This window comes from Pristiophorus japonicus, chromosome 13, assembly GCF_044704955.1.
Source record: "Pristiophorus japonicus isolate sPriJap1 chromosome 13, sPriJap1.hap1, whole genome shotgun sequence".
Taxonomy (NCBI): Eukaryota; Metazoa; Chordata; class Chondrichthyes; family Pristiophoridae; genus Pristiophorus; species Pristiophorus japonicus.
The window spans coordinates 173,787,060-173,808,392 of record NC_091989.1 but is presented as its reverse complement, the minus strand read 5'-3'; the positions used below and the strand labels follow the sequence as shown (position 1 = coordinate 173,808,392).

At 45.4% G+C, this 21,333-nt stretch overlaps 1 protein-coding gene across 1 annotated transcript in view; it reads left to right on the top strand.

Moving 5' to 3' along the window:
* Nucleotides 1-21,333, top strand: part of LOC139278356 (meckelin-like) — a 130,697-nt gene that overhangs the window by 51,444 nt on the left and 57,920 nt on the right. The window lies entirely within an intron of this gene.

Below are 21,333 nucleotides of genomic sequence, written 5' to 3'. Positions count from 1 at the left end.
GACTGCGGATCGGAGAGCCCGAGGAAGGGGGGAACCTGGGGGTCTGATAGTACTGGGGTGCGGTCTCCGGGTCTAGATGTATTTTGAGGGATACCCAGGGTCTGGGAGCACTGCAGAAAGGGAATCAGTGAACAACAGGGCAGGTCCTGGGATCTGGGAGCGATGGACAGGGAGGTTTTGGGGTCTGGGATTTGAATCGCTCCACCATTGATGGCCGTGCTTTAAACTGCCTGGGCTCTAAACTTTGGAACTCCGCCTCTCTACCTCTCTTTCTTCCTTTACGACACTCTTTAAAGCCTCCCTCTTTGACCAAGCTTTTGGTCATCTGTCCTAATATCTCCTTATGTGGCTCGGTGTCAAATGTTGTTTGATAATCGCTCCTGTGATGCACCTCGGGACATTTTACTACGTTCAAGGCACTATAGAAATGCAGGTTCTTGTTGTTTGGGAGGATGGGTGCAGCCTGGACTCTGAGATTGCTGGGAGAGGGGAGTCTGGGGCCTGGGAGCATAGGGAGTGCAGTAATACCAACCCCACTGTCTCATAAATCATGCGACAAGTTCTTAATAATCATGAGATTTGGTAAGAAATCATGAATTGCTCTTTTTGTCAAACATAAATCACAAGCGATTAACAGTTTGTTTATAAACCTCATCTATTTAATCTCGAACAGGTCACAGCTCTTTACAAAAACTATATTGCTGCTTCTGAAAATGGTTTACAAAAAATATTTTAAAACCCCTTGTTAGATCTCTTAATTTCCAAAGAAATACGAACTCCGATGGTAGTTTTAACTTTTTAATCTTGGCAGAGAGTAACAAGCTGCTGGCTGATTGCCAGTTTCTCTGTCGCAGCTGTGCACAAACAGCTTGCAATTGATCCTTTGTACTGGTCAGTTCTTGATCATGTTGGGAACGCATTATAATTTCATTCTGGTTTCGAATCTGGCCCATAACCGCTAGGGACCATCTAGTTCGCTCTTTATTTTTCATACGGGTCGTTTTTCCCCAGACCCTTTTAATCTCGTCCAAGGACCATTGTCCTTTGGAGGTTCCGTACTTTTGTTCGATCTTAATACAGGTTTTAGATAAGTTGAATTGTTGCTTTATGTATTCTTTCAACTGTTCGAGAATTAAATCTAGCGAAACTTCAGGTGGTGCCTGCCCACCTTTAACAGTTGTAGGCAATTCTTTGTTCTTGTCTCCTGCTGCCATTTCTTTACTGGGGTCTCGAGTCGTAGGCCTGCTAGCCGATCAATAGGTCGGTGATTAATTAACTAACACACCGCCGAAGTTTAGACGTCTATGGGACCTCGAGCCGACTACCAACCGGAGGGTTCGCAAACCGGAGGCTTTCGGAATCGCGTAGAAGGAGAGGCGAATTTAGACTTTTGACCGAGGACTTTTTTTTAAAAAGAGGAGTCCTTACCTCAATATGTAGGTCCGATGTCCAAAATTCAGTTTCTTTCCTCAGCGACCCTGCTCGTAGCGCCAAAATTGTTAGATCTCTTAATTTCCAATGAAATACAAACTCCGATGGTAGTTTTAACTTTTTAATCTTGGCAGAGTAACAAGCTGCTGGCTAATTGCCAGTTTCTTTGTCTTACTGAGACACATGGTCAAAATGGCTGTATTTTATACCGGGTTCAATTTACAGAAAAGAACTCACCTTCTTTGACCTTATTGGCTCAATCAATATTCTTTTAACGTTTTAATTGGCTCGCTACCCAAGGTCCGAAAATGTCAAGTTGATTGATGAGTTAATGCAACATGCCGAACTGCATGTAGCAGCCTTGACTTGGGGGTCTGTGAATTTTCACAGTCTGTCTAAATGAGCCTGTTTGAATACTCTATCAATCCTACCTGTTGTTACTGCGCTGCCATTCACCTCAGTTTAAGGTTACGATGACTAGTATAAATTAGTTCTACAATGAAGCTTATATATTTATGGCTTGGTCCACCTGCCAGCAGGAAGAGGTGAGCATTCCGCTAACTGCCCATCTGTTTGACGCCTGATGTTAAAATCAAGCTTCAACTCTCCAGTGAACCAAAACCCAGGCTATTATACCTGCTGTGTCTGAGATAGTCCAGAAGTAACAGTGGGCCGTAAATTGCGGCCTCTCTGGGGGCGTACAATGGGTGCACGTGCCCGAAGAGGCCCCGCAAATTCTGGGTTTAGACGCGCAAAGCGCATGTGCCTAAACCCGGCTCTTGTGATCATTAAAATTTCTTTGGACAGATCGCACGCATCCCCGGGAGAAGGGTATTCGCAGGCAGAGATTTGGGCTATTTGCTCAACTCCTGCCCAGCGAATGGCCTTCAAATTCTTACGTCTGGTAAAAGAGTTTTAAAAGATAGAAAAATTAAATGTTATCACTAATTTTTATATCAAATACCTTGTTTATTTTTAACCTTATTAAAACACACTAAAAAAATGTCATTTTTTTTTTAATCATTTAATTCAATTAATTTTAAATGAGATTTTAAAAATTTGTATGTTGTGTTTTTGAGGGTATTCTCATTGATCGTAGTGGGAGCTCCATACAAACGGAACTCACCATTATTATCACGGAGAATACTCCATGGCCCCACTATCCAGGGCCCCAAATATTCCTTCCAGGTGAAACAGTGATTTACTTGTACTTCTTTCAATTTAGTATACAGCATTCACTGCTCACGTTGTGGTCTTCTCGACATTGGGGAGACCAAGCGTAGATTGGGTGACTGCTTTGCGGAGCACCTCCGTTCAGTCCACAAGTGTGACCCTGAGCTTCCGGTCGCCTGTCACTTTAATTCTCCACTCCACTCCCACTCTGACCTCTCTGTCCTCAGTATCCTACACTGTTCGAATGAAGCTCAATGCAAGCTCGAGGAACAGCATCTCATCTTTCATTTAGGCACTTTACAGCCTTCTGGACTCAACATCAAGTTCAAAAATTTCAGAGCCTAACCGCTGCCAATCTTTGGCTCCCTTCACCCCCCTCCCTCCCTTACCCCGCCCCTCTCAGCCTGTTTCTTTCTTTTTTTCTCCTTGTCTCGAATGGTTGGTCATTATCCCACCATTCACACCCTATCTTGACTAATGTTTTTCTAACTCCTGGCATTCCCTTTTGAATGTGGCCCCTCATCCCTTTTTGTCTCTCTAATCCCTCCTGTCTTCCAACCTATCACAGACCTTCCCTTTTGATCTTTCTTCCCCTCCCCCTTTCAGTGCCTGTTAAGAATCTGTTCTTTTCAAACACTCTCCAGTTTTAACGAAAGGCCATCGACCTGAAACGTTAACTTTGTTTCTCTCTCCACAGATGCTGCCTGACCTGCCGAGATTTCCAGCATTTTTTGTTTTTATTTCAAATTCCAGCATCCGCAGTATTTTTACTTTTGTACTCCATGTTCATTGGTGGTCCAGGCCCACGTGATCCCAGGATGTGCTTACGTTCTTGGGATGCGTGGACCTCTGCGCTGGGCTGCGCATCTAGGCCTCGGAGCGCAAGTGTTCGTTCCTCCGGAACCACCAGGTACTTTCGTAAAATAAATTCCGGCCGGAGGCACTCGCCCGCGGAAAACCTCCGACCGCAATTTCTGGCCCATTGCGTATTATCGTTGTTCTTGGCCACTACCATGAACTTTGCTCTGGGTCACATGACTCCATCCTGTTCCTCCCCAGCCACTCGTTCATTCTGAACCAGACAATGCGAGATCTTGACCTCTGTCTGACCCGGAGCTGAGCTCCAAACACCACATCCTACTCATCACCTCAACTTCTTGTTTCCATCTCCACAGCACTGCCTGTTCCTGTTCCTGTTCCTACCACAACTCCAATGGGCCAGAAATTGCGGTCGGAGGTTTTCCGCGGGCGAGTGCCTCCGGCCGTAATTTATTTTACGAAAGTACCTGGTGGTTCCGGAGGAACGAACACTTGCGCTCCGAGGCCTAGATGCGCAGTCCAGCGCAGAGGTCCACGCATCCCAAGAACGTAAGCACATCCTGGGATCACGTGGGCCTGGACCCTTTATCCATGCTTTTGTCACCAACAGAATATTTTTTTTCCCATGCCCTCTTTCTGGCTCTTGATTCTCAAACCTGCATAATTTCTGACTTGTCCAAAACTTAGTCACTCTTTTTTTTTTTCTTTTCGGCACTCTGACCTGTTCACCCATTATCTCCATTTTCACAAACTAACTTTGGCTGTGTGTCCTCCAACACTTTGAATCTTTGTTGGTGTCTTCAAATTCCTTCACGACTTCTGTCATGTATTTAACTGTCATTGTAACCCGTGTATAAACTGACCTAAGTTGTACACTGAGAACATTGACCACTAGGTGGTGAACTTGTGGGAGACACTCCTAACCGGGACTTTCAGGTATAAAAGGGGAAGCTCCACCCACCTTCATCACTTCAGTGCTGGCTAATAAAGGTAACTTGTCACAGAGTGACCTTCTCTCAAGTATGGGCCTCGTGTGCATTTATAGTAAGGAAATATTAACTTCAACTCAACTTTCTGCAACCTCCTCCAGTTTTAAACCCCCGCCTGCATCCTTTAGCCTTTGGGCTCTGGGCTTTAGTGCGTTCCCAGTCCCTTTGCCTCACTATTGGTGGCAGAACCTTTTAGCTGCCTTGTTTCTTTCTCTGGAACTGCCTCGCTAAACCTCTCCACCTCTTGTTTCTCTCCCCACCTTGACAAAACAGCTCGATACACTCTGTGCAATTTTAGCCAAAATAAAGACAATTTAAGAATAATAATCCAAAAGCAAGATACTGCGGATGCTGGAAATCTGAAATAAAGACAGAAAATGCTGCAAATACTCAGCAGGTCAGGCAGCATCTGTGGAGAGAAAACAGAGTTAACGATTCGGGTCGATGACTCTTCGTCAGAACTGGAAAAGTTCGAGATGTGACAGGTTTTAAGCAAGGGCAGAGGCAGAGAAAGGGGGAGGGGAGGAAAGAACAAAGGGGAAGGTCTGTGACAGGGCGGAAGGCAGGAGAGATTAAATGACAAAAGGGCCGATGGTGCGAGGCAAAAGGAGATGGAAATGGGACAAGTTAAGAAACAAAAGATGGGTCTAGATAGGGTGTAAATGGAGATGGCAGAATCATCAACAGTTGCCATGTGAAAGAATAGGGGCAGAGGTTATGGTCTGAAATTGTTGAACTCGATGTTGAGATCGGAAGTCTGTAAAGTGCCTAATTGAAAGATGAGGTGCTGTTTCTTGAGTTTACGTTGAGCTTCGTTGGAACAGTGTGAGAGGTCAGAGTGGGAGTGTAGTCTGATGCCTTTGAACTGAGAGATTCCACGTTAGTTTTCTGTACGATATTCCTTGTATTCTGTGGCCTTCATGCAGGATTTAGTGTTCATATTTCCCACAGCTACCTTCATTTCCCCTTTTTGCTACAAGTCCCCTCACAGCTCAGTTTCTGGATTTCACCCATGGATTAAAGGAAGCCTTCTGTTGCACACATCGTAGTTTTGAACCATGAAGGACTGTTTTGACTCCCATCTTGTATGTCACATACTTAACCCACATTGAAAATTTGCTATCACCTGAGAGAGATCAAAACTCCTTTTGCCCCCTTTTCAGTGCAGTCCCTGAATATCTCAATCTAAGCTAAAATCGGTATCCACCAGGTCCCACAAGTGCGGACCTTAATAAACAATTTACAGAGACGCCCCTTCTAGCTTTTTTGTTCCAAACTAACAAGATCCCCTGTTGAACTATGAAAAGCTACAAAACTGCACTTGTGGTCATTCATTCCCAAATCCCACAGGTTCGTTCATTGTTCATAACATAAGAATTAGGAGCAGGAGTAGGCCATACGGCCCCTTGAGCCTGCTCCGACATCAATAAGATCAGGGCTGATCATCAACCTCAGTTTTGCTTTCCCTCCCAATCTCCATATCCCTTGATTCCCCTAGACTCCAAAAATCTATCTATCTTGACCTTGAATATACTCAATGACTGAGCATCCACAGCCCTCTGGGGTAGAGAATTCCAAAGATTTATAACCCTCTGAGTTGAAGAAGTTCCTACTCATAAGAACATAAGAAATAGGAACAGTAGTAGGCTTATGGCCCCTTGAGCCTGCTCCGCCATTCAATATCATGGCTGATCTGATCATGGACTCAGCTCCACTTCCCCGTCCCCTCCCCATAACCCCTTATCTCCTTATCGTTTAAAAAACTGTCTATCTCTGTCTTAAATTTATTCAATGTCCCAGCTTCCACAGCTCTCTGAGGCAGCGAATTCCACAGATTGACAACCCTCAGAGAAGAAATTTCTCCTCATCTGTTTTAAATGGGCGGCCCCTTATTCTAAGATCATGCCCTCTAGTTCTAGTCTCCCCCCATCAGTAGAAACATCCTCTCTGCATCCACCTTGTCAAGCCCCTTCATAATCTTATATGTTTCGATAAGATCACCTCTCATTCTTCTGAATTCCAGTCTTAACTGGCCTACCCATTATCCTGAGATTATGCCCCCTAGTTTTAGACTCTCCAGCCAGTGGTAACAACATCTACCCTGACAATCCCCCTCATAATTTTATAAGTTTCAATGAAATCATTCTTCTAAACTCCAGAGAGTATAGGCCCAATCTACTATTTTCTCCTCCGGACAATTCTTTCATCCTAGGGATCAATCTGATGAACCTAAAGCATGTATGTCCTTTCTCAGATAACGATACCAAAAGTGTGCTCAGTACTCCAGATGTGGTCTTGCCAAAGCCCTGTACAATTGTAGTAAAACTTCCTTACTCTTGTACTCCAACCCCCTTGCAATAAAGGCCAACATACACTTTGCCTTCCTAATTTCTTGCGGTATCTGCATGCTAACTCTCTGTGTTTCTGGTACAAGGACACCTAAATCTCTCTGGACATCAATGTTTAATGGTTTCTCAACTTCTAAAAAAAATATTGTGTTTTTCTATTCTTCCTACCAATGTGAATAACCTCACATTTCCCCACATTATGCTCCATCTGCCACTTTATTGCCCACTCACTTAACTTCTCTTTATCCCTTTGCAGGCTCTTTGTGCCCTCCTTACAGCTTATTTTCCACCTAGCTTTGTATTATCAGCACTCGGTCCCTTCATCTAGGTCATTAATGTAGATTGTAATAGCTGAGGCTCAAGCACTAATCCTTGCGGCACCCCACTAGTTACAACCTGCCAACCAGAAAATGACCTGTTTATCCCGACCCTCTGTTTTCTGTCCATTAACCAATCCTCTATCCATGCTAATATATTACCCCCAACCCCATGAGCCCTTATCTTGCATAGCACCCTTTTATGTGGCACTTTATCGAATGCCTTTTGGAAATCCAAATATACTACATCCAGTGGTTCCCCTTTATTTACCCTGCTAGTTACATCCTCAAAAAACTGTACTAAATTTGTTGAACACGATTTCCCTTTCATAAAACCATGTTGACTCTGTCTAATCATATTTAAGTGTCCCGTTACCACTTCCTTAGTAATGGATTCCAGCATTTTCCTGACGATTGATATCAGGCTAACTGGCCTTTGGTTCCTGGTTTTCTATCTCCCTCCTTTCTTGAATAGCCGGGTTACATTTGCTGCCTTCCAATTCGCTGGGACCACTCTAGAATCTATGGAATTTTGGAAGATCACAACCAATGCATCCACTTTCTCTGCAGCCACCTCTTTCAAAACCCAAGGATGTAGGATTAGGTCCAGGGGATTTGTCAGCTTTTAGTCTCATTAGTTTCTCAAGTACTTTTTCTCTACTGATATTAATTACTTCAAGTTCCTAACTCTTATTAGCCCCTTGGTTCCCCACTATTTTTGGTCTGCTTTTTGTGTCTTCCACTGTGAAGACGGGTACAAAATATTGTTTACAGTCTCTGCCATTTCCTTATTCCCCATTATAATTTCACTTGTCTCAGCCTCGAAGGGACCAATACTTACTTTTGCTACTCTCTTCCTTTTTACATACTTGTAGGAGCTCTTACAATCTGCTTTTATATTTCTTGCTAGTTTATTCTCGGATTCTATTTTCTCCCTTTTTATCAATTTTTGGTCATCCTTTGCTGGTTTCTAAAACTCTCCCAATCCTCAGGCTTACTACTATTCTTTGCAGCATTATGTGTTCAAGTTGTGCATTTGGAACTTTAAAAAAGTAGGCAGCAAACAGATCTCGCTGGTGAGAGATAACTTTCATAACTCGCAGGTCATGTCATTACTCTCACTCCTGGCATAATTATAGCTCCCTGTGGTGTGTTCCGTGCATCTCTCCAGAGATACGTGTGTGTAAACTATGTTTCGTTGTTGATGCCTGCAGGCAAAGGCACGCTGGTGGCTCACAATTATCTGTGTAGTATCAGTGCAGATAATTATCAGTCTGTCAGCGAAATCCATCCTCCTGAGGCAGGGCAGGTATGGTCCTGTCCATCAATGAGTACAGTCCTATCAATCAACCTGCGGACAAGCAGTTAGCCCCACCGCCACCACCCCCCGGATCAGTCACTGCTTAGATAGAAAGGCCCCTACCCCGTCTCGCCTCTTGCTGACTGACTGACCCCGCAGAAATCTGTTGTGCGTTACTGGCACGGCCACGCCTCCTTTTGCTGTGTGAAGCTTCTATCGAAACATACCTGTCAATCAATCAATCAGTCAGTGTCCAAGTAATGAGAGCCTGTCCTCTTTGGGAACTGGAACATTATATATAGAGACATGGGGCCTGTAGAAATGTTGTGGTTTGGTATTAAATCAACCCGCCCAATGAACCACGCTGCAATGATGTTGTGCGTGTCCAGCATGAGTGCGCGTGCACAGTATCTGCACTATTCCAATGGGAGCAGGGAGGGGAGAAAAACCCATGGGAGACAGTGTAGTATTGGACAGACCAATTCATGGACACACACACCCCCCCCCCCCCCCCCCCCCCCCCCAAGTCGAAAACCCCTGCCCAGGTGTGCCCAGCAGCCAATCATGACGAAGTTTAATACTGAAATTTTAAAAATCATGAGTTTTCTGAGGTGAATCGTGAGTTGGAATCATAGCCAGGTTATGGCACAGAAGGAGGCCATTCAGCCTGTCGAGCCAGTACCGGCTCAAGAACACTTCAGCTAGTCCCACACCCTCCGCCCTTTCCCCATAGCCTTGCAAATTTTTTTGCTCAGGTACTTATCCAATTCCCTTTTGAAAGCCACGATTGAATCTGCCTCCACCACCCTTTCAGGCCGTGCATTCTAAATCCTAACCACTCGCTGCGTTAAAAAAAAGTTTCTCCTCATGTTGCTTTTGGTTCTTTTGCCAATCACCTTAAATCTGTGGCCTCTGGTTCTCGACCCTTCTGCCAATGGGAACAGTTTCTCTCTATCTGCTCTGTGTAGACCTCTCATGATTTTGAACACCTCTATCAGATCTCTTCTCAACCTTCTCTGCCCCAAGGAGAACAACCCCAGTTTCTCCACGTAACTGAAGTCCGTCATCCTTGGAATCATTCTCGCGAATCTTTTCTGCACCCTCTCTAAGGAAAAACAACCGTTCACCACTACTCTCTGTTTCCTGTCACTCAGCCAATTTTGTATCCAGGCTGTCACTGTCCCTTTTATTCCACGGGCTTCAACTTTGCTGGCAAGCCTATTATGTGGCACTTCATCAAACATCTTTTGGAAGTATATGTATTCCACATCAACCTCATTGCCCTCCTCAACCCTCTCTGTTACCTCATCACAAAACTGGGAGAAGGGCGATTTTATTAACAATCGCGTGTCATGTGATTACATCGCGAGAGTTGGCATTACTGCAGGGGTTTGGGAGCACTGGGAGTTTATCCTGAGTGATTCATAAGAACATAAGAATTAGGAACAGGAGTAGGCCATCTAGCCCCTCGAGCCTGCTCTGCCATTCAACAAGATCATGGCTGATCTGGCCGTGGATTCAGCTCCACTTACCCGCCCGCTCCCCATAACCCTTAATTCCCTTATTGGTTAAAAATCTATCTATCTGTGATTTGAATACATTCAATGAGCTAGCCTCAACTGCTTCCCTGGGCAGAGAATTCCACAGATTCACAACCCTCTGGGAGAAGAAATTCCTTCTGAACTCGGTGTTAAATTGGTTCCCCCGTATTTTGAGGCTGTGCCCCCTAGTTCTAGTCTCCCCGACCAGTGGAAACAACCTCTCTGCCTCTATCTTGTCTATCCCTTTCATTATTTTAAATGTTTCTATAAGATCCCCCCTCATCCTTCTGAACTCCAACGAGTAAAGACCCAGTCTACTCAATCTATCATCATAAGGTAACCCCCTCATCTCCAGAATCAGCCAAGTGAATCGTCTCTGTATCCCCTCCAAAGCCAGTATATCCTTCCTTAAGTGCTCAAAACAATTATTTTTAATTATTTAATTGGTTCACCTTTCTTTTTAAAAAAAAGAATCATTTATAATTGGTTGTTTCTTTTGATTGATGTTCCAGGAGCAGTTATTTTCATAAGTCCTTATTCATTTTTCACTGGCAGTTCTGCTCACTTTTGATCTGTTCACTACTGAATTGCTGTTGTTTTACTTTGAACCAACTGGAAAAATGTGATGATGAAATGTTACTGGTAAAAATGTTGACGGCGACATAAAAAAGGACTGAAAAATCATATGACAGCAAGAAATAAGGTGAATCTGAACAGTAAATGTGTATAATGCACAAGACCTTTAATCTGTTGATCAGGATGGTAAATTCTGCTTCTACGGCAGAGACAGAGAAACATAGAAAGTAGGTGCAGGAGTAGGCCATTCGGCCCTTCTAGCCTGCACCGCCATTCAATGAGTTCATGGCTGAACATGCAACCTCAGTACCCCATTCCTGCTTTCTCACCATACCCCTTGATCCCCCTAGTAGTAAGGACTTCATCTAACTCCTTTTTGAATATACTTAGTGAATTGGCCTCAACAACTTTCTGTGATAGAGAATTCCACAGGTTCACCACTCTCTGGGTGAAGAAATTGCTCCTCATCTCGGTCCTAAATGGCTTACCCCTTATCCTTAGACTGTGTCCCCTGGTTCTGGACTTTCCCAACATTGGGAACATTCTTCCTGCATCTAACCTGTCTAACCCCGTCAGAATTTTAAACGTTTCTATGAGGTCCCCTCTCATTCTTCTGAACTCCAGTGAATACAAGCCCAGTTGATCCAGTCTTTCTTGATAGGTCAGTCCCGCCATCCCGGGAATCAGTCTGGTGAACCTTCGCTGCACTCCCTCAATAGCAAGAATGTCCTTCCTCAGGTTAGGAGACCAAAACTGTACACAATACTCCAGGTGTGGCCTCACCAAGGCCCTGTACAACTGTAGCAACACCTCCCTGCCCCTGTACTCAAATCCCCTCGCTATGAAGGCCAACATGCCATTTGCTTTCTTAACCGCCTGCTGTACCTGCATGCCAACCTTCAATGACTGATGTACCATGACACCCAGGTCTCTTTGCACCTCCCCTTTTCCGAATCTGTCACCATTCAGATAATAGCCTGTCTCTCTGTTTTTATCACCAAAGTGGATAACCTCACATTTATCCACATTATACTTCATCTGCCATGCATTTGCCCACTCACCTAACCTATCCAAATCGCTCTGCAGCCTCATAGCATCCTCCTCGCAGCTCACACTGCCACCCAACTTAGTGTCATCCGCAAATTTGGAGATACTACATTTAATCCCCTCGTGTAAATCATTAATGTACAGTGTAAACAGCTGGGGCCCCAGCACAGAACCTTGCGGTACCCCACGAGTCACTGCCTGCCATTCTGAAAAGTCCCCATTTACTCCTACTCTTTGCTTCCTGTCTGACAACCAGTTAGTTCTCAATCCATGTCAGCACACTACCCCCAATCCCATGTGCTTTAACTTTGCACATTAATCTCTTGTGTGGGACCTTGTCGAAAGCCTTCTGAAAGTCCAAATATACCACATCAACTGGTTCTCCCTTGTCCACTCTACTGGAAACATCCTCAAAAAATTCCAGAAGATTTGTCAAGCATGATTTCCCTTTCACAAATCCATGCTGACTTGGACCTATCATGTCACCTCTTTCCAAATGCACTGCTATGACATCCTTAATAATTGATTCCATCATTTTACCCACTACCGATGTCAGGCTGATCGGTCTATAATTTCCTGTTATCTCTCTCCCTCCTTTTTTAAAAAGTGGGGTTACATTGGCTACCCTCCACTCCATAGGAACTGATCCAGAGTTAATGGAATGTTGGAAAATGACTGTCAATGCATCCACTATTTCCAAGGCCACCTCCTTAAGTACTCTGGGATGCAGTCCATCAGGCCCTGGGGATTTATCGGCCTTCAATCCCATCAATTTCCCCAACACAATTTCCCGATTAATAAGGATTTCCCTCATTTCCTCCTCCTTACTAGACCCTCTGACCCCTTTTATATCCGGAAGGTTGTTTGTGTCCTCCTTAGTGAATACCGAACCAAAGTACTTGTTCAATTGGTCCGCCATTTCTTTGTTCCCCGTTATGACTTCCCCTGATTCTGACTGCAGGGGACCTACGTTTGTCTTCACTAACCTTTTTCTCTTTACATATCTATAGAAAGTTTTGCAATCCGTCTTAATGTTCCCTGCAAGCTTCTTCTCGTACTCCATTTTCCCTGCCCTAATCAAACCCTTTGTCCTCCTCTGCTGAGTTCTAAATTTCTCCCAGTCCCCGGGTTCGCCGCTATTTCTGGCCAATTTGTATGCCACTTCCTTGGCTTTAATACTATCCCTGATTTCCCTTGATAGCCACGGTTGAGCCACCTTCCCTTTTTTATTTTTACGCCAGACAGGAATGTACAATTGTTGTAATTCATCCATGCGGTCTCTAAATGTCTGCCATTGCCCATCCACAATCAACCCCTTAAGTATCATTCGCCAATCTATCCTAGCCAATTCACGCCACATACCTTCAAAGTTAGCCTTCTTTAAGTTCTGGACCATGGTCTCTGAATTAACTGTTTCATTCTCCATCCTAATGCAGAATTCCACCATATTATGGTCACTCTTCCCCAAGGGGCCTCGCACAACGAGATTGCTAATTAATCCTCTCTCATTACACAACACCTAGTCTAAGATGGCCTCCCCCCTAGTTGGTTCCTCGACATATTGGTCTAAAAAACCATCCCTTATGCACTCCAGGAAATCCTCCTCCACCGTATTGCTTCCAGTTTGGTTAACCCAATCTATGTGCATATTAAAGTCACCCATTATAACTGCTGCACCTTTATTGCATGCACTCCTAATTTCATGTTTGATGCCCTCCCCAACATCACTACTACTGTTTGGAGGTCTGTACACAACTCCCACTAACGTTTTTTGCCCTTTGGTGTTCTGCAGCTCTACCCATATAGATTCCACATCATCCAAGCTAATGTCCTTCCGAACTATTGCCTTAATTTTCTCCTTAACCAGCAATGCTACCCCACCTCCTTTTCCTTTTATTCTATCTTTCCTGAATGTTGAATACCCCTGGATGTTGAGTTCCCAGCCCTGATCATCCTGGAGCCACGTCTCCGTAATCCCAATCACATCATATTTGTTAACATCTATTTGCACAGTTAATTCATCCACCTTATTGCGGATACTCCTTGCATTAAGACACAAAGCCTTCAGGCTTGTTTTTTTTAACACCCTTTGCCCTTTTAGAATTTTGCTATACAATGGCCCTTTTTGTTCTTTGCCTTAGGTTTCTCTGCCCTCCACTTTTCCTCATCTCCTTTCTGTCTTTTGCTTTTGCCTCCTTTTTGTTTCCCTCTGTCTCCCTGCATTGGTTCCCATCCCCCTGCCATATTAGTTTAACTCCTCCCCAACAGCACTAGCAAACACTCCCCCTAGGACATTGGTTCCAGTCCTGCCCAGGTGCAGACCATCCGGTTTGTACTGGTCCCACCTCCTCCAGAACCGGTTCCAATGCCCCAGGAATTTGAATCCCTCCCTGCTGCACCACTGCTCAAGCCACGTATTCATCTGCGCTATCCTGCGATTCCTACTCTGACTAGCACGTGGCACTGGTAGCAATCCCGAGATTACTACTTTTGAGGTCCTATTTTTTTAAATTTAGCTCCTAGCTCCTAGCTCCTTAAATTCGTTTCGTAGGACCTCATCCCTTTTTTTACCTATGTCGTTGGTACCAATGTGCACCACGACAACTGGCTGATCTCCTTCCCTTTTTAGAATGTGCTGCACCCGCTCTGAGACATCCTTGACCCTTGCACCAGGGAGGCAACATACCATCCTGGAGTCTCGGTTGCGGCCGCAGAAACGCCTATTTATTCCCCTTACAATTGAATCCCCTATCACTATTGCTCTCCCACTCTTTTTCCTGCCCTCCTGTGCAACAGAGCCAGCCACGGTGCCATGAACTTGGCTGCTGCTGCCCTCCCCTGATGAGTCATCCTCCTCAACAGTACCCAAAGCAGACACCCTTGATGGACAGGAATGTGGATCACAGAACCGACCCTGTGGTGTGACAGGGCTGTCTCTGACTTGCAGCCCTGGATAATGACGCACTGCTCTTGGCTCTTTACCTCACTGCATTTACCCAACTGTTCTGACCTTCCGTGCCCGCCTCTGGAATCCGAGTGTAACCTCAGGCAAAGAGCAGCATTTAGCAGCTTGGCCTGCTGTTCGCAACAGTCGTGGACGAACGCCTTAGTTCTGAACACTGTTTTAATGGAGGAGTTAACCTAGCCGGATAGGTCTGCATACAGCGACACCACAATTCCCGGCCGGAATGGAGATGATTGGGTAATTTTAAGGGAATTGCAGCATTATGGTTATGTTTCTGGACTAGTAATCCAGAGGCATGGACTAACAATCCGGAGACGTGAGTTCAAATCCCACCACGGCAGCTGGCGAACTTAAATTCAGTTAATTAAATTTTAAAATAGCTAGTATCAGTAATGGTGACCATGAAACTACTGAATTGTCATAAAACCCCGTCTGGTTCATTAATGTCCTTTTGAAGGAAATCTGCCGTCCTTACCCGGTCTGGCCTATATGTGACTCCAGACCCGAAGCAATGTGGTTGACCCTTAACTGCCTCTGAAATGGCCAAGCAAGCCACTCGGTTGTACCAAACCGCTACAAAGAAGTACACTAAGCCCTAACAGCACTGTGGGAGTACCTTCACCACACAGACTGCAGCGGTTCAAGGCGGCGGCTCACCACCACCTTCTCGAGGGCAATTAGGGATGGGCAATAAATGCCAGCCTTGCCAGCGACGCCCAAATCCCATTAACAAATTAAAATTAAAAAAAATTCCAGGGCTCCGACTCCCAGAAACTGCATTACTGTAAGTGGCTGGGATTGAGTTTACGCACATATATTGTGTAACTATCCTCTGCTCACTGCATTTTGCTGGAGAAATAATCTTCCTTTTATCGAGAGACCTTGCTGTAGTTTCATGAGTTCCATTTGCTGTAGTTCATTGAGACTCTTTTTTTAAATAGACTCTGTAGACCGTTTGCTGTCGCGTGCTGTTTAAATAGACTCTGTAGACCGTTTGCTGTCCTGTGCTGTTTAAATAGACTCTGCTGAGTAAGTAGACTCTGCTTGCTGTAAAATAGACTGTTTGTTTTACGTCTCTTCCTGCCTCAAACTCATTGGCTGACGCAGTGGTGTCAATAGAAACCCTGGCCAGATAGAGGAATGTCATAACTGCGTTAAGTGCAATATCACTAATGTATAAACACTGCTCTGGCATCTCAATGCCTTCTTTAACATGATCACCGTCTACATTGAACAGCATGAATCAAGTGATGGTCTCAGAAACCAGCAATTCTACTGATTCCAGGGCTTGTTATATATGTAAGAACATTATGGTACTTGGCTACAAATGTGTTGACGAGGACTGATTTTGTACATTTTGTAAAGAAAAGGTCACACATGCCATGTGTGGTCGCGGGCGAATAGCGAGTGAGTCCAGTGGACATATAATCTGTTCCTAGGTGCTACAGTTGTGTTCCAGTACACAATGTTCAATCTTATCTCTCTGATTTTGTGTACTTTGGTAAATTATTTAGTGGATTTTTTTCTGTGATTGTCTGCCCTGAAAACACCCCTTGTTAACATGTAACCCGTCCAAGGTCTGTCCTCCTTTACATAAAGCCCTTGGACACCAGGGGGAAGATTTCAACAACAACAACAGCTTTTATTTATATAGCGCCTTTAACGTAGTAAAACATCCCAAGGCGCTTCACAGGAATGTTATAAGACAAATCAAATAAATTTGACGCCGAGTCAGATAAGAAGAAATTACGGCAGAAGCTTGGTCAAAGAGGAGTGTCTTAAAGAAGGAAAGAGAGGTAGAGAAGCGGAGAGGTTTAGCTTGGGGCCTCGGCAACAGAAGGCACGGCCACCAATGTTTGAGCAGTTCTAATCAGGGATTCTCAAGAGGGCAGAATTTGAGGAATGTAGATAGTGGGGGGGGGGGGGTTGTGGGGTTGGAGGAGGTTACAGAGATAGGGAGGGGTGAGGCCATGGAGGGATTTGTAAACAAGGATGAGAATTTTGAAATTGAGGCGTTGCTTAACCGGGAGCCAATGTAGGTCAGTGAGCACAGGGAGCGTAACATGGTGTGAGCTAGCAGGACTTTGGATGACCTCAATGCAAAGATCTCATCAGAAAGAATGGATTAAAAACGATAATGTGCATGAGGAACTGATCGAGGTTGAAGATTAACCCGGAGAGCACGCAAGGTCTGAAAGTGTTACAAAGGCAGCCAGGGGTTTAGGTAATGTCAGTAAACAGACATATAAACAGGCAGATTATCTTCTGACCTTGAACAGGTGCCCAATGTCTGTTCAGAGTTATCTGTTTCAGAATCTGTCACTACTTTTGTAAACAAGCATCATTGTAACTCCAGTTTTATTCCTCTGATGCTCTACGCCAGATGACAGGAAGAAGGTGTTTTCATTCTGGGGTTGATCTTAACCCTATCCGCCCGGGCGGGGGGGGGGGGAATTTAGGTAGTTCAAAACGAGCAGGTCCTATCCTACACCATTTCCGATATTAACGTGCAGGGATTTCCAGGCAAAAATAGCCTAGAAATCCCAGTCGCAGGCTTCCCGTGGGCGATCGATAGAGAATGTTTAAAAAGATGCGCACCTACCTGTTCCTGCTGCGGCCACCAGTGATCCCAGTCCTGAGGCCTCCACTCCCTGCACGTCGGAGCGCGTGCATGTCTGGACATCCGTAAGCTGAAGCTGCAGTCACATGGCACTCGGAAGCCAATCCAGGTACAGTATTTTCTCATTCATCATAATGGGCACTCCGTAAGTTGGAGTTCTCATTATTTTGATTGAGAAACACCCCCAAAACACCCAAAACACTGAAAAAATACACCACATATTTAAGATTAATTTAAATTAAAGGTATTAATGTCTTGTATTTTAAAAAATTATATATTTTTCTGATATTTTACAAAGTTTTTTTAATTATGGTTTAAAATAAACTTAACTTAGTGGGCAGGGTTTTTGACATTAAAATGAGTTTTAAAAATGTGATTTTACTATGTTTTTGTATGTTTTAAAATTCTTACACCTGTAAAAGTAGGCTATGCGCTTGCATTGACCAGGCGCAAGAGTTTTCAGGACATCCGCTGGGCAAGAGATGGGTAAATACCGCAATCTTGCCCATGCAAATGTCCTGGCTGTGGGGATATGTATGATCTGTCAAGCCAGATCGGCAAAGCCGGTTTTCAGCGCATGCGTATTGTGCACTGAAAACCGGCTTTTGCCATGCCTTCCCGGGTCCGTACACACTCCGTACAGACCTGGGGAGGCCGGGATTTCTGGGCCAATCTCCATCAATCAGTAGACTACCCACCCAGACATGAAATATATATTCATCAAATATGCGAAAAACATTTACCTCAAATGTAGACGATATTCAGTGTGTCGATATCGGACTAAATGAGGATTATTTGCTAAATCCCCATAGGTGACAGAAAGACTTCATGTTCCTTTAGCTGGCTGCGGCAGGTAGAGCTAGATCAGGTGAGGTTGTTTGGCACATCAGGGGATCTGAGGATGTCCCAAAGCACTTCACAGCCAATGAATTACCCTTGACGTGTAGTTGCTGCGATTATATTGTCAAATGCAGCAGCCAATTTGCTCACTGCAAGGGCTCACGGACACCAGTGAGATAAATGACCAGTTAATCTGTATCTGGTGGTGTTGGTCAAGGGATAAGTGTTGGCCAGGACTTCTGATTCCTCTTCAGAGGAGTACCATGGGATCTTCGACATCCACCTGAGCCAACAGGTGGGACCTCCGTTAAATATCTCATCCGAAAGATGGCACCTCCTACAATGCAGCACTCCCTCCGTACTGCACTGAAGGCTGCTGCTTTTGGTCGTACAACAGCACCTACACTTCAAAAGTAATTAATTGGCTGCAAAATGCTTTGGGGCATCCTAAGATGTGACCATCTCAACTGATCTGCTCCAGCCCCCGCAGCCAGGTAAACAAAATGGCTGTGTTCTGGGAGTAGAGGAAAGACTTGAGCAATGTTCCCGCTAAGCTGCACGGCCTCACAGAGGTCTGGACGTCCCGCGCAGGCCGCTCACCAGCTTTTCAACGGGAATAACCACGCATGCGAGAAAACTTGAATAGGCCGTCCAGCCAGTTAAAGGGACCATGCGCAAAAAACAGGCAATATTGGACTTGCATAGAAACATAGAAAATAGGAGCAGTAATAGACTATTCGGCCCTTCGAGTCTGCACCGCCATTCAATATGATCATGGCTGATCCTCTATCTCAACACCATATTCCCACTTTCTCCCTATACCCCTTAATGTCTTTTGTTTCTAGAAATCTATCTATCTCCCTCTTAAATATATTCAGTGACTTGGCCTCCACAGCCTTTGGTGGTAGAGAATTCCACAGGTTCACCACCCTCTGAGTGAAAAAAGTTCTCCTCACCTCGGTCCTAAATTTCCTAACCTGTATCCTGAGACTGTGACCCCTTGATCTAGACTTCCCAGCCAGGGGAAACATCCTCCCCACATCCAGTCTATCCAACCCAGTCAGAATTTTATACGTTTCAATGAGATCCCCTCTCATTCTTCTAAACTCTAGTGAATACAGGCCTAGTCGACCCAATCTCTCCTCATACGACAGTCCTGCCATCCCAGGAATCAGTCTGGTGAACCTTCGCTGCATTCCCTCTATGACTTGAGACAGACTTCTGAGGGGAAAGGGGGCCCCCGTTCCTTTAAAGTCCACTCGACTAACCAGCCTTGCAGCCATGAGCTGCTGATTCTGACGATAAATGCGGCAGTCTGCTGCTCAGTTCATCGAGCCTTCTGAGTCCATTGAGACGAGAGGTTGGAAACGCTGTGTTGGCAGAAAAGATATCACGTACAGGTCACAGGCATTGGTCCAGGTTTTGTGTCCATGAGAGAATTAGCACCGTGTTCTATCTATTTTTTATTAGTATTGTACCCAGTGAGTCTGTAAACATCTGTATTGATTTTCTGCCACTGCGTACGTTTGGTAAGCGTCATTGCTAAATTACAGAATATGGTGTTCCCCGAATGTCACCGCTGGTCGTTACAGCGGGTTAGTGCTCAACAGTGCCCTCCATCCTGGGTCAGTGGGAGGTCACTTCTGTTGTATGAGGTAAATAGGAACAAATGCTTCATGGGTTCTTTGCTTAAGCATTCATGGCAACACATTGCTATTAAGAACTAGTTGGATTATTAACAAAGGTTTAACAATCACACTACACATTACCAGTTCATCCCTTTGTGGATCCAGGCCTCTTTCCTGAACAGGACCCCACTGGTGAGTCCCACATGCACTCTCTTGGAGGCCAGTACGCCCCGGTTTACGGAGCACACTGGCCGCTGCTAACATGTCGGGTCCTTGCTGTTGATCAGGAATGGGAACTCCAGGCTTAGAGACTCCACACCCCTGGCGTCTCCACCCCAGCCGGCCCACCACTCAACTGGTTATGTGCGGACACAAGTTCCACCCTTTACAAGGTGTAATGTATTTGCTTCATGGATTCTTTGCTTAAGCAGTCATAGCAACACATTGCTATTAAGAACTAGTTGGATTATTAACAAAGGTTTAATAATCACACTACACATTACCAGTTCATCCACTCAGCTCACAACTGCATACCTCATCGTGGATCCCCCGAACCCAACTGGCTGGGGTTTTATTGAGTCTTGGGAACATCATGTGACTGGCTAAGCCACTCACAGCTCTACAAACCTGTGAGCATACTCACAGGAGCATACATTACACAAGGCAACTTGGAAATTTCCGGAAACGGCAGAGTACTGGATTTCGGCTGTTTCCCTAAGGTTTCCACTGGTCTCCCACTGGGCCTATAGTTGGAGACCAGTGGGAACTCCTGAGGGATGTCAGGGATATTTATTAGGGCTATTTTAACCTAAATCACTGGGTGGGAAACACAGGATTGAGTGGAACGCCGGTTTTATCCCCCGTCCAATACTGACGCCACTGGAGAGTAAGTTTGGGCGGGGTGTAAAACTCAGCGGTGCACTCGATCCCATCGGTTTCCCGATAGGCGGGTTAGGTAAAATTGCCCCCAACACCAAGCATTTATTCTTCTAGATGAATACTGGGACAAAAGGGTTCATGGCCCAAGTCAGGAGTGTGATGGAATACTCTCCACTTGCCTGGGTGAGTGCAGCTCCAACAACACTCAAGAAGCTCGACACCATCCAAGACAAAGCAGCCCGCTTGATTGGCCCCCCCATCCACCACCTTCAACCTTCACTCCCTCCACCACCGGCGCACCGTGGCCGCAGTGTGTACCATCTACAAGATGCACCGCAGCAACTCCCAAACCCGCGACCTCTGCCACCTAGAAGGGCAAGGGCCGCAGGCGCATGGGGAGCACCACCACCTGCAATTTCCTCTCCAAGTCACACACCATCCTGACTTGGAAATATATTGGGGCCGAAATTCAGTGCAGCCAGAAAGCTGGTGGTGTTGAGGCCTTTTTCCCCGATTAGCGCCGCAAAGTTTGCGGTGGCCATTGGATCCAACTTCAGCTTTTCGACCACAAAAAAGTGTTCCAGTCTTATTAGCCCTTCAAACCTGAAAGTTTGCAGTCTTAATTGGGGCGTTATTCCCACGGGAAATTCACCCGAAGGGTGATGTGGCAGCTGCCATAGCAGCACAGGTACGAGGGAACTGCTTTGGAGATGATGGCCGCAGCTTTGCAAGAGTCGACGGAGCGTCTTAAGTGCGGTCATATGTGGTGGCTTTCAGACTGTGGCTGCCCTCATGCAGTCTCAGCTGGATGCCCCCGAGACCTCTGTTGCTTTCGGGGCTGGGTCCACCACAGGCCACGG